The following is a 14,747-nucleotide window of genomic DNA, read 5'->3' on the forward strand; positions in this document are numbered from 1 at the left end:
TCTTTTAGTTTCACAGTTAAGGCAGCTTTTTTTAAAGTGAGCTAATGATGGAGCGTTTGCCTGTGTGGTTGTAACAGAGCAATCTGTCACTGTGAGAAGACTCCTGGGGTGACTACTAAGACATGTTAACTAGCAACGGTACCTCCATTTTCCATGACCCGTTGCTCACTCTGGTGTTGCAATATACTCTGGCCAGATTCCTGTGTCACCCACGTTTCGAACAGAGACGCGGGCCAAACACAACCAGTAAAAATTAAAGGTAAGGGAACTCCACTGATGAATGCAAGTTGAGGGTCTGTCCAATATTCTTTTTCTGTTCTTGTCCTAAGCTTCCAGACAACGTTGCTGTGAATAGAGGTGCATCTGTTGTGCTTTGTCACGGAGCTGGCTCCCTCACACGTTCCCTTTATTGCACACCCCACAGCGCACTGCGCTCAGGACATATTGTAAATACACACTCATTGATCTTTACTCCATATGATGACAGATATAAATTTGCTGCCACTGCACCTTATGCTAATGTTCAAATGAAAATGAATAGTACACATGGCAGCACACCAGGTTGTGCTTTAGATTCTTGTATCCCCATATGCATTTATTTAGGAATATGATGGTGACACCAGTCTTCTGGGCCCATCTCTATATCATCGTTTCAGAACAGCACGAGTTTTTCACGTATATGAGCTCCCCTATGTTAGGATTTGCCTCCTTGGCAAAGGCACCAAGGTTTCTGGGCTGGAAACAGCTACAGAGTGGTCTGACAAAATTACCGCCCTAGGCCTAAGAGAGTCAGGACCATAGTTTATGCCTCAGCTAGACACAGATACTAGCCGATTTATTTCAAGGTTGCATTTTGTGTTTAAATGAGACTGTAACAGTCTTTTAGTTATGCTGGGTTGAACATGATTGACATGGACTATGTCATTCACATAGAATCATAGAATCATAGAATCGTTAGGGCTGGAAGGGACCTTCAAAGGCCATCTAGTCCAACCCCCCTACAAGGAACAGGGATATCTCCAACTAGATCAGGTTGCTCAGGGCCTCATCCAACCGGGCCTTGAACGTCTCCAGGGATGGAGCATCCACCACCTCTCTGGGCAACCTGTTCCAGTGTTCTACAACTCTCATGGTACTGATGATGATGGAAAATTAAAGTGGATGCATTGGACATTTGGAAGAGAGAAAAGCCAAAGTAAAACAAGAAAATTGATCTCCTACCTTTCCACCTTCGTTCAGTATGCGATGCAGTTGTAAATGCTGGAGGAAGCACGTCTCAGATATATGCGGCAAAACGCCACATGAAATTCTCTATTACAGGCAACAGCCAAATCCTCCATTTCATTCACCAAAGCCAGAATTTCAGTTGATGCCTATGTACACGTAAAAAAGCCAAAATTAGGAGTGAAACAAATGCAATATGTCTCATATGCTGCTCCAGCTCCCAGAAAATAACATATCCTGTATATCTATTGTTTTTTTTTTCCAGTTCGTGAACCGATACTCTGGAATTACAGCTTCTGGTTGTGAATGGCATTTGAAATGAGAGACCCTAACCCAGATCTCAGACAAAGAATACAGATGGTGCTTTGTGGCAATGCCAAAACACAGTCATGTCCAGCTTATTCTGTCCTAGGCGACTTAGAGCCAAGAATAAATATCCCAGTAATCTATCAGGGTAATAAAGTCATCACTTATTAAATGTTTGATAAGTATTTTTTCCATCACAGGCTGTAGCTGGGACTCAATTTCGTGGGAATCTTTGTTCACTGTTAGTTCCAGCGATGTGTGCGTTCAGGGCCAGTCACTTCCAGGTTCTAGATGACATGACGGTGTACTCCTGTCCCTGTAAACTGAAACTCAGGCTCAGGAGATTCCTTGTGGGGTCATCACTACTTCGTTTCTGTCATGATATTGTTCAAGGATTAGAATGTGGTTTTCTTTTCATGTGACGCTGCTCTATACCTAAAGAAATTATTTGTTCCACGCACAGTAATTAACAAAGTCTCATTTTATCTTGAATTTTGTCACATGTCCTCTATAGATATCAACCTCAATAAACTCATTTTCTTTCCATCCCTCTCTTAAGAGCCTGTTCTAAACTCATTTGCCCATGTCATCCTGCTTCCTCAGTTCCTCTCTGTGAAATGATGGTGCTTCCCCAACATGCCTTCAAATACGCTCTTGCTCCATGTGGTCTATCACATATTCTCCATTCACTTTGTGTCCTCTACTTGGGTTTCTTTGTGGCTCAATAAGAGACAGCACATGCCATGGCTGATCTGGTACGTTAGGCATGCTGACCAACTGACTTGCCAGCCACCTGCAACCAAACAACAGGGATGACTTCTGTTTTCCCTGCCTTTCCCTCAAAGAAATCATTAAAAATGGTACTCTTGCACCAGTATTTGTGGAAACTACCAATTTCCAGAAGACTCGAAGGAACTGAGGCCCCTATCCAGTCTCAGATTTGACTGAAGCTATCTCATAGGTGTGAATGACAGATAGATCAAGCTATTTTTATTTTTAGCTAGTTTCCTAAGAAAAAATATCAAATAACAGTATGGTTTAGTCAATGGGACTCTGAAAAGAAGATAAAGATATTTTGTCATTTTGCCTCGGTTGTTTTACACGACCCTTAATCTGACATACCTAGTTATACACCATGTCTTCTGATATGGGGCTGATACAGGGCATTTGTTTGTGTAAGACTAAGTATCAAAGGGCCCTGAACTCTGCTGGTACTTCCAGATATCACTGTAGTAAAACTAAGTAAAAGTAACCTTACAAAAAGTCTCTCTAAGCTGTAACACATGCCCACACCTCAAGAGAATAAATATTCTGAAGTACATTACAAAATTACCCAAAGTATGTTGGAAAGAAGAGCACCACTAGGGAGGAACCTGCATTGTCTCACTCTTTGGTTTTCCCAGTGCAAGTTCTCCTATTGCTCTGGGCCAGCCCATTAACCGGGCACGAGGCATTGCTTAACTAGTGAAATCATTGCTGCTTTCTCAAAACTGGAGATGCTTAATGCCTCTTCACACACCACTTGGTTCAGGCTATCTTGCGTTCTAATGAACATATCACAGCAATAGCTCAGAGCTCCCCATATTTCCAAAAAGCATATGTTAAACAATGTAAGCAAAGAGAAACCATAACAGGCTTCACTTGTCCTAACAGTCCATCTGTTTCCTACTCCCCACTGAGCACATCTCTTTTCCTGGTTCCCTTTCAGGTGCACTCTTACCTTATGTAACGTGCTTTTTATTGGAGATTCATGCTGTGACCCTGTCAGAATTGCTACAGCAGGGGTGACCTCGGTAATGACTGTCCACAGCCTGCCAAGCTAAGTTGGTCAGTGTTAGCTGATTAAACTTTTAACAACATCCCCTGTGCGATAAAGGGCAAAATGACAACTTTGCCCATCGTCAAGGTGTCTGTATAATAAACTAATTAGTAAACCACACAGTCTGTGGAGCTTTTAATGAGTGCTATCGTCTGGCCTCTGTAATAAAAACCCAGTCTGCCCCCTTTTGGGATTCAATTAAGGCACAGACTGTCATATGCTTGGCCTGGCTGATCAATGAATCCATTCCGACCTTTGTCGGAGCTGTTTGCAAGGTCAGTGGCAGTAGTGAGGGAAGCCAGCCTGGTGGTGGGGAGACATACCCAACAGCACCCGACAGGCACCAGTATCAGCTGCTAATGTCCTTCTGGTCGTTTGACATCAGCAGAAGTTTCTCTCGCACGAAGGTTAGCTGAAAGAGAACGTGGCAATACGCATAGATATAAAATTCTATATGAGGGTACTGGTGTCTCTGAACAGAAAGGTTCCCCTGTTATTTAAAATGTTTGTTAATTCTTTCACATCTGCATACACCTAGGCACCTGTGGTTTTTTCATGCACCACAATATGCTATCAAACGTTTGCCCTCTAAACTGTGTTTACTGATGTGCTCCAGATATGCAAATAAACACAAAAGAACAGCTCTAGATGATACAAAACACCCCTTTTTGGGTCCTTGCATACAAATACTGCTTATCACTAGACAATTGCAGAAGGGATTTAGAACCATGAAATAATCTTTATGACACTCCAGTGCAACAAGTAACTACATTTTAATTTTACAGGCAGGAAAACTGAGGTAATGAACAAGTCAGATGTCCAGGCAGGGCAGTGAGGGCATCCGGGCATCTTTGAAAGTAGGGGTTTCAATCTTTTCACCTCTGGCTTCCAGCCGCAGGAGGATAAACAGGAATCATGGGACTAGTAGAGTGAGGACAAGACCTGTAGTGTCGTTATCGTCTGTCCTGACCTGTGGCTAAATCCCTGAGTTCCTGTCAAGCCTATTGATAGACATATAGGCTGTCTACAGCCACCCCACCACCACAGGAGAGCCGATGATGCAAGGAGCACTGCACTGGGTTTTATTACTGCTATAGTAGCAGTTTAGAATCCGTGTTCCTTCCAGACCTCTTAAACACAACTTCCTTCAGCAAATGAGAAAGCACTGCATCAGAGCATATGTCAGGGCCATTAGAGGTTACATCTTATTGCGAGATGTGTATGCAACCATTTGAGCAAAAACTGGATTAAGTTTGTGTCCTCACTCCTTCCAGGTGAGAATCCTAACCTCTAGTGTTTTTTCTCTTCTGTCCTCTTCATTCATTTGAATTGAATAATCTTTCCTCTGACACCTTCTCATAGTATTTTATAACCTGGGGACTAAGGAGGTGTCTGAAAGGTGATTTTTAACTACCATGATGTAAAGAAAGGAAAAAAAAAAATCTAGTCTCAACTGTCCTGTTAGTTCAGAAATTGAGCAATCTTAGTTCAGAAATTGAGCAATCTTTGCAGGCATAACCCTCATGAATTTATAGCAAGAGACCAAGTTCTGTTGATCTTAAAGCACCAAAGAACAGAAACACAAAGTGATTAGAATGATACAAAGGTGATGCCTAGTATTTGCATTCCTGCTATTTGCATTACATTAGAGGTGGAAAACAAAGGAAGTGCAGAGCTATGCCTTTTCTAATTTAGGCAAAATAGCACTTATTTGCTATCCCTTGACTATCCAGTTACAACAAGCAGAGAGTTTACTTAGTTACGGAGCAAAAGGCCTATTAAATATATATATATATATTTTATTCTTCATTATGACTACTCCAGTGCCTCTATCCTATGCCTCTCTGAGTCTCTTCCTACTTTTATCTGGTGATTCTGCATGTAACCAATCTTGCATTGTTTATCATCATTCCTATCTGTATCTCAGTTACCACTATGCTCCTCCCTTACCAGAGCTGTTACAAGTCACAAAGACTGGTGGTATGTAAGAAACGATTTTCTGTACAACAATTCCTTTCGGTAGCAATAAGCAGTTCTCCTACTAAGAGTGTTTACTGTTTCCTACCCTAGCCCCAAATCACCTAATTCAAAGTTATGGGTTCTGGTATGGCTTGGATACCTCTGTGCAGCTGTTTGTGATAAATAAATCACATTATGAATGTAGTTCTACCTAAACCCATACAGAGGACACATGTATCCAGAGTCACAGAATTATTTCAGACCATGAGTTATATATTTTAGTCAGAACTTTGTGTCACCAGACAAGTCCCTGATCCCAGCTCTCCACGAGGGCAGCATACCTTGCCAGAGCTCAGGAGTATCCTGCAGTATTCCTTCAGTTGTTGCCTCGGAACCACAAAGGAAAAGGTGCTCACAGCCCAGACTGGTTCATGAAGCAGAGGACAGGCTAAGCGTGAACTACAGGAACATAATTTTGCATTTCTCAGGCAAGCTCAAACAGTTATTTTGCTGGAGCAAGCCTTGCTCTTCTACACCAGTTTCTCATGCACCAGCAGGAGGGTTTTGTATCTGGTAGGTGTCACTCTGCTTTCCTCCTTCCAAATGCGGCTATAGCAATTACTTTCAGAATGTAGCCTATTAAGATGATAGAGAGTGTAAGGAGTCACTGGAAGGGGACATTTATAAAAGAAAACTAAAGAAAGAAGAAAAGCAAAGACCAACTTACTAAAAATAAATCTGAGAACTTTTTTCTTAATTTTGGAATTCAAGCAGGAAAGAAAGAACACTTTTAATTAAATGTTGTGGTTTTCTTCTAAATTTTTTTTTCGCCTGAGTCATACAACATTTAAAACAGGAAATTGTTAATTTCATAATATATTAAGATATTGTTTATTAAAAGTAACAGAGTCAAATCTGAATTTAGATTTCAAATACCTCAGATTGAAGACAGACCAACTTGTGTATGTCTCTGTGAATTTTTCTTAGAAGACATGCATTTTGGTACCATCTTCTGCTCTTTACGAGCATGGCTATGGGGCATTGGAATCCGTTTTTTTCTGTTCTATGATTTTTTTTCAAGCAAAAATCTGTGACAAAAAAATAGCATAGTTTGACAGTTCTAATTATGTTGCTTTATGCTGTTGAACTAACCCTCAGATCTCTACGACAGTTTATACGGTAAGTTTTGCCTATATAGTCTTATCAACCTCAAGACTCTCTATGCATATTGATAAGTGTAGTAGTATACTATAAACTTATAGGGAAAAACTTTGACAATTTTGCAAAGAACTGAACAATTGAGAAGATATATGTAGATGTAAAATATTTTTAAGATTAAATGAGTTTTGTTGTTAAAGCATGGCTTAAAACATTCTGCCTGTTATTCTCCCTCTCATTCTGCCTCAAGGTTTGAAATCGTGTTTAATTTGAGAGAAAATCAACAATAAAATATAAAATAATTGTATAGTGTTTCATGGTATCATTTCTGAGTTTCTTAGCTCTCCCTTTACATCAGCTGCTCATTTACAGTCCTAAACTTAGAAATAACAAACATGGTATATTTAGATGCTATCAAGTTAATTCTTACCACATGCACAAAGCTGTTATGAAAATTTACCGGCCCAGATCCAAAATTTAATCTCCTAGTTTTACTCAAGAGATGATTGGGTGAAATCTAATGTTACTTCTTGCCTATGATCAAATTTACTTTTCCTTGGGTTTGCAGATGGCTGGAAGAGCATTCAGAAATGGAATAATATACAAGAAGGTATCATGGAGCTGTATGACTTCTGGCTCACCAGTTATGGCTAATAGTTACCCACAGACTTTGATAGGTTTGACATTTGGGTTGACAGAATTACCATGAATACTCATTTGCAACATGATGGCACCCACTGCTAGAGATGGGAAGAAGGTGCTGAGAGTACTGCAGTTTTCCATTGTACTTGATCATTATTAGCTGTGGTTCTTTCCTCTCCCATGAAACCTAGCTTTTCTTCACAGTCGTGAGGACAAGTGGCAGATGACTGAATAATATAAAGTCTTCTAGCTACCTTTTTCATTCACGTTGCAGAATAATGGAAAATATTTCAGGAAAACTCTGAGGAAGCATACTAAAGATCAATACAGTAAAAATAAATATCCCATAAGCAAAATAATTCTTTGTTACACTTTGTAGGGGTACTTTGCACCAGCCCTTATGCAGATGTGGCTGTACAAGATGCAGTTTATCCACAGAGGTCCTCTATCCACAGTATATGTCTGGGACAGCCAAAGCAGGTCCAATTACATTTCATCACTAGCATGGGAGATTTGATGTAGAAAGGAAGCACAACAAGAGCATCCTGATTCGAGAGAAGGCAAAATATCTTAGCTAAATATAGAGTAGATGAAGTCTTGAAGCTGCTCCAACTTTTGAGAAGGGCTGGAGATCCCTGACTGGCGCCCAGATGGCTCAGAGACTGCCTGCTGCTGGTGGTGTGCCATGCAGGTCTAGAGGATAAGCATTATCTGACTCTGTGTCATTCAAGTGACTGGAAGCTCATTTGGTGATGCACAATGTACATTTCTTCCTTTTTCAGTGCTCTTTTGTTGGACAGATAGTTTAAGGAGCTAACATTTGATCACAGTTTCTTTGGGCAGAATCTGTGCCAGAGGTTCCCATGAATATTGATAATAACTAGATTATTACTACATTATTACCAATTTCAACTGAGTTTGTTAATTTGGGATCGGAGGGGCACTTTAGTTCAGAAGTAGCCAGGAGAACTGCTCACAAATTTTATCTGGCATAAAATGCTGTGAGTGAATGAGTAAATCGTGTTGAGTGCGCAAACATAAAGCTCTTGCTGTCTTCATGTTCCTTTAAATGAATGTTGTTTAGTGTTTGGTATGAAAGACTCATTGGGAAGCTGCAGCTAGGTGAAAGGCAAAAAAATAGAGGCAGAAAAGCATAAAAGAATTGGAACTTTAAAATACTCTCTTCACTCTATTTCCAAAAAAGCTCTGAAAGAAGACTGCTCACATGGATTTACTGATAAAATCAGGAAACTAAAGTTTTTCTCAAGTCAGCTATTGCTTCTTTACAAGAAAGCCTCAGATTTTGATACTTGGGTTTCAGTATGAACGAAATGCTTATTATAGATTAATTTCTTAATCAAGGGTTTATATACAATTCTGATTTAGCATTCTTGAAATTTCACCAATCACAGTTAAATTGTATTAATCAGTCTGCTTTTTAGCTCCTTTGAGATAACTCTTAGTACAAGAGGCTGTGAATCTGTAAATCTTCAAGAATAAAATGGGCTGATGCAGACAATTTGGGCTATGATTTTCACTGGCGTATCAACTGGTGTACTAGCAGTTGCCTTTCTATTAAAAAGAAAAATGCCTTATAAAAATTGACCATTTAAACTTCATACCATCTCAACAAGCCATATCCCTGTCATCCTTTGAAAATGGAGTTTATAAGACCAGAATTTTCATAGGTTTGTCAACATTTTTTCTACTCGCATGCTGAGACATTGGGGTCCTGATTTTCAGAAGTACAGAGCATCAACTCCAGCACAAATCTGTAGTTCAAGAAGCTGCTCAGTGCCCATGGAAAAATAATGACCTGCAGATGCTTTTCAAATGTGACCTCAGTGACTTGCCCAAAGCCAGCTAGTGAGATATAATTACTGTTGAAATAAAAGTTAGTGACAGGGTTTGTTTGGGGTTTTTTTTGTGTGTTTCTTTTTTTTTTTTTTTTAAATACTATTATGTATTTATATTGTGCTAAAACTGAAAAACACTACAAAGAGTAGGTCACCTCCCAAAGACATTTTCTTACTACTATTCTGGTTTTCTCTTACATTACAGCCAGTAGGAAGATGCCTCGCCAGAAATCCAGGTTTTGCAAGGGGACTTTTGTCCTTTTTGACCCTTTGCAGGGTCGGAGCTGATTCAGCATGGCATTGTAACCTAATGCAGCATTTAGCACATACTTAACTGGAAGGGAACTTAAGACTGTGTTTAAAATCAAATGCCTTCTATTTAAATGTGATTTTAAGTGCTTACTCCAGAACTCAGGCCCTGGTATGTAAATTTTGCTAATGCCTCATCTACAAACACCATGAGTGTGTATATGTACAGGTAAGAGAAGAAAGGCATTGCAGAATATTCACATCATAGAAAATAAGTTGGTTTCTAAGACAAAACTGTCCAGATTTTTTGGCATGAGCAGGAGGGAAAGAACATTTTCTTCAGTAAGCCTCAGCGATGCCACTTGTGTCGCAGGGCAGCTGTTAGGTGCAGATCCAAGCTGCGCCCCAGGAAAATATGCAGAATGTGCTGTATTCAACGAAGCACATGCCTGAATATTTTCGTGAATCGGGACCTCAAGGAGGAAATTTCCTTTCCCTGCCTCTGAAATGACTGGCAGATTATTCTTTTAAGATTCTCTCCCATCTAGTGTTTAACCACTCTCACTTTCTTCTGGGCTTGCTCACAAAGCCTTTATCTTATTTGTCAATGTTTGATATTAAAATAAAAAAAGGTATTAATCTCTGCAGTGACCTTTCTGCTTTATTTCTCCTGGAAAGGGATGCTGCATCTTTTGTAAGTAACTTCAAGGCAAGATATTATGCGGCATTCAAACATACGGCTTTTATCCAGTTAATCATTGTGCATTACCTACTTTCATCAATGTTCCGAAACCTAATTCCAGGATTACTCATTCCCCCAAAAACCCAAATAAGAAAATCAGAAGAATAGACCTAAACAATAGAACTTTTATACCAGGATAATTAGAAAAGGAACCTATTACCCAGGATTATAATTACTGACTAACATATTAAATGACCTTTAACATTTACCTTAAGCCCCAGATTTCTAGAAAACCAGCAAGGTTATGAATGCCATATTAGTAATCTTTAATCTTTATTACTGCTGTGGACAGAATTTTAATGATTTTTAAATAGGCAGCGGTCACTAACATATCCCTATTAAAATAAAAAAAATCTCATAAAAAATTAAATGGATTAAGACTTCAAATGTACCATCATCAAAAGTATTATCTAATTATGGAGTTCAGTGAACAGGCCAAGTGAAATGGTTGGTAATATTAGTTACTTACCACATGGGAATGCCCGGGATTTATGCACAAATAGATTCTGCTTCTGTTGCAACATAGTAATTAAGAATTTGTCAGGGAAATTTGACCCTCTAGGGTAGATATTACTTTGTAAAATAAGAATGGCAGAGCACTAGTCTCCTTGCTGCACATAATTTAACTTGATTATTTATACATCAAAGGGAGTCTGCAGTGACTGCAGTATAATATTTAAGTAAAGGGATATTAGAGAAAGAAGCATCTAGTGAAATCTTTTTCCCAAATCTCCGTGAGAAAATAGAGGAAATTTTCATAAAGCATTTCATTTTGCATATAAATTGGTGCCTAGATTGTGCCTGTGAATTTACTGCTGTCAAATTTAATTTTTCTTTAATTCTTCAGGCCCAGATGTGAAAAGCTCTGTGTGCAGGCTGCAATTTTCAATGCTTACAGGTAGCACCCGGATCGATAATGTGTCTTTATGAGAAATTACCGTTAATGTTATTGAGTATGCATTTTGCTTTATAGGATAATAAGGTAATATGAAATGCCAATTCATTCATTAGGAGGAAGCTAAGTGCTTAAATGAAATGGGTGACAGGTCTGAAAAAAGATGTAGTTGTGGGCAGGAAGTCAAGAATGGATTTTTAATGACCTAATACCAAAAGGTTTTTACCACTTATTTGCATTTGCTTCCTATAAACAATATTAACTTTAAAATAAAAGTGCTTGAATATTTAAATTGCAGTAAGTGATTCCACTTGAAAAGGCTGTTTGGAAATGCTAGATTTCTGGGAAACTCTCTGCCTAGCCTTTTTGAAGACCACAAAATGAACTCATCTGGTATAAAAATTAAAACGAACTCATTTAAATTGAAAGGCATAGCGTGATCATATTGTGGGCATGGCCAAACGCCAAAGGTAAGTATGGGAAAACAAAAAAAAAATTCTCAAGCTCTTTGTTTTAAATACAGTGTGCTCCCAGTTTGGTAAGGTAAAAACAGCAGGTCCTGAAAATAAGACCCAAATGGTTTGCTCAGGGGAAAAATTCCAAACCAAAACCAGATCTCGTTATTATTGTTCAAAAGAAGACTGTGTCCTCCTTAGAGTGGAATATTGTATTAAAAAAACCACAACACAAAAAACCAACAACAACAAAAAGGTGATGTTGAAAGGTGAAAGTTTCATAAAGTAAGAAATTAGCTGTCTTCTAGATACCTTCAGTGTCCAAAACTATGGCCACATGAAGGAAAGTTAATGGACTCTTGGTGAAACTTCACTTGGTTCTTTTTCTCTCAAGTCCTAACTCACTTTTCTAAGTTTTACATTTTTCACTGTACTTTTTCCCCTTTTTCTCTGAACTGGATCCCTGAAGTGCAATCCCAGGGTACAAACTGTGCCAGTAGGCCCTTCCAGCCTGATCTGGCCCAAGCTGGAGCCAGGGGGAGGTTTCTCTTTGTCTATGGGGACAGGACCCAGTCCTTCAGGAGGTGACTGCTGGTAACTGGTGTGCCTGGAGGCAGGGCTAGGCTTTGCTTGGAGCAGCCCTCTCTATTAGAGACATGGCCCCATTCCCTGCTCCTGCCCGCCAAGGAAAGCCTCTGCCACCCAAGCAAAGCCTCCTACAAACTTTTGATTTAAAAATGCCAAGCTTGACCTCACCAACATCATTTATTAGGACGTAACACAAGGCAGGAGAAGGGAGTAGTTCATAAGCCTATAGTGAACAGCATAATCCAGGTACTCCAGTTTTTCTCACTCCCACTGCAAAGCGTTATCCCAGTTACAACTAAGTATATAGTTCAATGCTGAAGTTTCCAAAACTGCTCTTCCTTCTGGAGAGATATTCCAGAGGTACGTAGCCCCCATTAAACATAATGGCATTCTCTTCAATTAGATATCCAAATCCTGCAGAATTCCTTAACAATGATTTTCCTACAGTTTTCATTTGGTGTTTTATAAATCCAACATTTTTGCTCTTCGAGAATAAATAAGATACTTTATTTACTATCAGCACCTTAAGACAGCAGTTTAAAAGCAATGTGCTGCTTTTTTTTTCCTTCTAAATAGTTTACACTATAAAAACAAAGGACAGATACCAGAAAAACCTATAAAGGTGTTTTTTTTTTAATTATTATTTCTACTTTAACTTGCAATTGCTGCTTTGCTTAAATCTTTTTCTTTTTTTTTTCACTTCTATGTAGGACTCTTTTTCTTTTTTTTTTCTTTTTTTTCTTCCCCCTGACCTTCAACATCTCAAACTACAAAGAGAGGACTTTCTCTAACGCTGTTTGAATATACTGTATTTTTCATTTCAGGAGCCTTCCACTGATTTTTATCCTGCAGGGATCAATAGTTCCTTCAGTTCCATAATCTGACAAGCTATAGAAAAGCGAAAGGCTCCCACTTCTAGAGCCGTAAGTGTTAACGTGAGACGGCAACGGATGTATTTTCACACTGAACTCACAACAGCCTAAGGAGAGCTTTAAAGTATCTTAGCCTAAGTTTCTCTCTTAGGGAGGAATGAGATACGGGAGGAACTTCAGTATTATTGTTAATCTGTACTACAAAAGCACCTAACAGTCTCTACTGAGTTCAGGGCCCCATTAAAAGCAAGGATGGATAAAGCAGATTCAAACACATGATCATTTCAGCATAACCTATGCATGCCTTTGCTTTCTGGTAGCCTGACTGTTTTTAACAAAACTCCTGTTAAGTTTGGAAAGGGAGGGAAAAAAAGAAAATGGAAATGCTGATTCACTACTAAATTAAGCGCTGCTTATTTAACTGCTACAGCTACTGGGAAGAAACAAAATTCATCGTTGTAATGTTAACATAGTTTATTCCAAGGGACTTTTTCATCAAATTCATCTACGTATCATCCCATACTTCTGAGAATGACTCCTTTCTCAATGTCTCCCTGTGGTCCTTTGCACAGGGTACCAATACTCCCTTCTACACCATAACATAATACATGGAGAGTTAACTTTCTTCATTTCCTCAGCACGGCTCGCTTTGTCTCACTGACATCCAAACATTTTGACATGATGCTGATTATTCCTAGAGACTGAGAAACCAGCAGGGAGGTCTACCTGGAAGAGCATCCCTCCATGTAAAGGTAGCATGTAAAGGGAGGATGAATCAGCCAACTGAGGTGTGGAAGATGAGGAAGCTGCCTTCCAACATGGATTGTCCTACAAATTGGCTCAGAAACCTGATGAATCTCGACTGGTGCTCCCTGAGGGAAAGCAGTCATCGGCAGCAGTAATTCACTGCATGCTCCCAAGCATGCAAGTGAGGGAAGTGGAGCTGGACCACTGCTCACGTTTTGCGCTGACAGTATTGTACTCTTGCTAACTTCTAAAACCAGAGGGGCATCAGAGAGATGATAATTTAGCAGCCCTTTGATATACATAGGTGTTGGCATTGGTATGGTACAACTGAGGTGATGCTGTCACCATTTCAAATTTGTTAGAGTTGATGCTGTAGTAGAAAAAATGCTAACTAGGGTTTAATGTAAAGCAGTTAAATGGGATTCAGAAGGAAGATAATGGCATATATTTGCAATGAGTCATATATTTACGTCCCATTTTCTCTAGAAAACAACTACATATTGCAACCAAATTGTGACAAGTTTAATTTGCATATATGCTTCTAACTCCTGTCTTTCATACTTGAACTATATGGACACTCCTGGCACTCCAGTTTCTACTTAAACTACTCCAGTTTCTATTCCAGTTTCTTTCTTCTAGGCATCAAGGTATATGAAAGCCTTTGGCTGGCTGTGCATAACAAGCAGCCTTGGCAAAAATGAAAATGTGTGTGGCCAGCAGACCCACTATATTTGCTTACCTTAAGAAAGAATTACAATATCTCCTCATGTCTCTCCTGTGCATATACAGGCAATGCTCTTGACTTCTTTGACATTTCTTACTGTGTTATCACTGCTTCAAGAGCATCATCCTATGCTGCAGCCAGGGCTTTGACATTACAGCTCGCTTCAAGTCTGCTGTTGAGATCTCATGATTTCTTCCTCCTACTGTTATTTTGAATCAAAACGCTCCTGAGCTATGGTTTATATGACATACCCAAACAGTATTGCTCTGAAAAATATAGTTATCTTCTAGCAATCAAGTAGTCCCACTGAAACGGAGGGAGCTAAGAGACTGAGTCAAGGCCTGTTGAAGTCCCTGGATATTTACTCCGAAGAGTTTTGGATCAGGCTTTTGACATACTTCAACCTCTATACACTGTCTAAGGCTCTAACAAAGATATTTATGACCAATTACTAACAGTAACGATTGTAGAAGTTACTGATGATCTATAGACTGCAGTGGGACAATCACTG

The sequence above is a fragment of the Tauraco erythrolophus genome, chromosome 4 (genome assembly GCF_009769465.1).
Source record: "Tauraco erythrolophus isolate bTauEry1 chromosome 4, bTauEry1.pri, whole genome shotgun sequence".
Taxonomy (NCBI): domain Eukaryota; kingdom Metazoa; phylum Chordata; class Aves; order Musophagiformes; family Musophagidae; genus Tauraco; species Tauraco erythrolophus.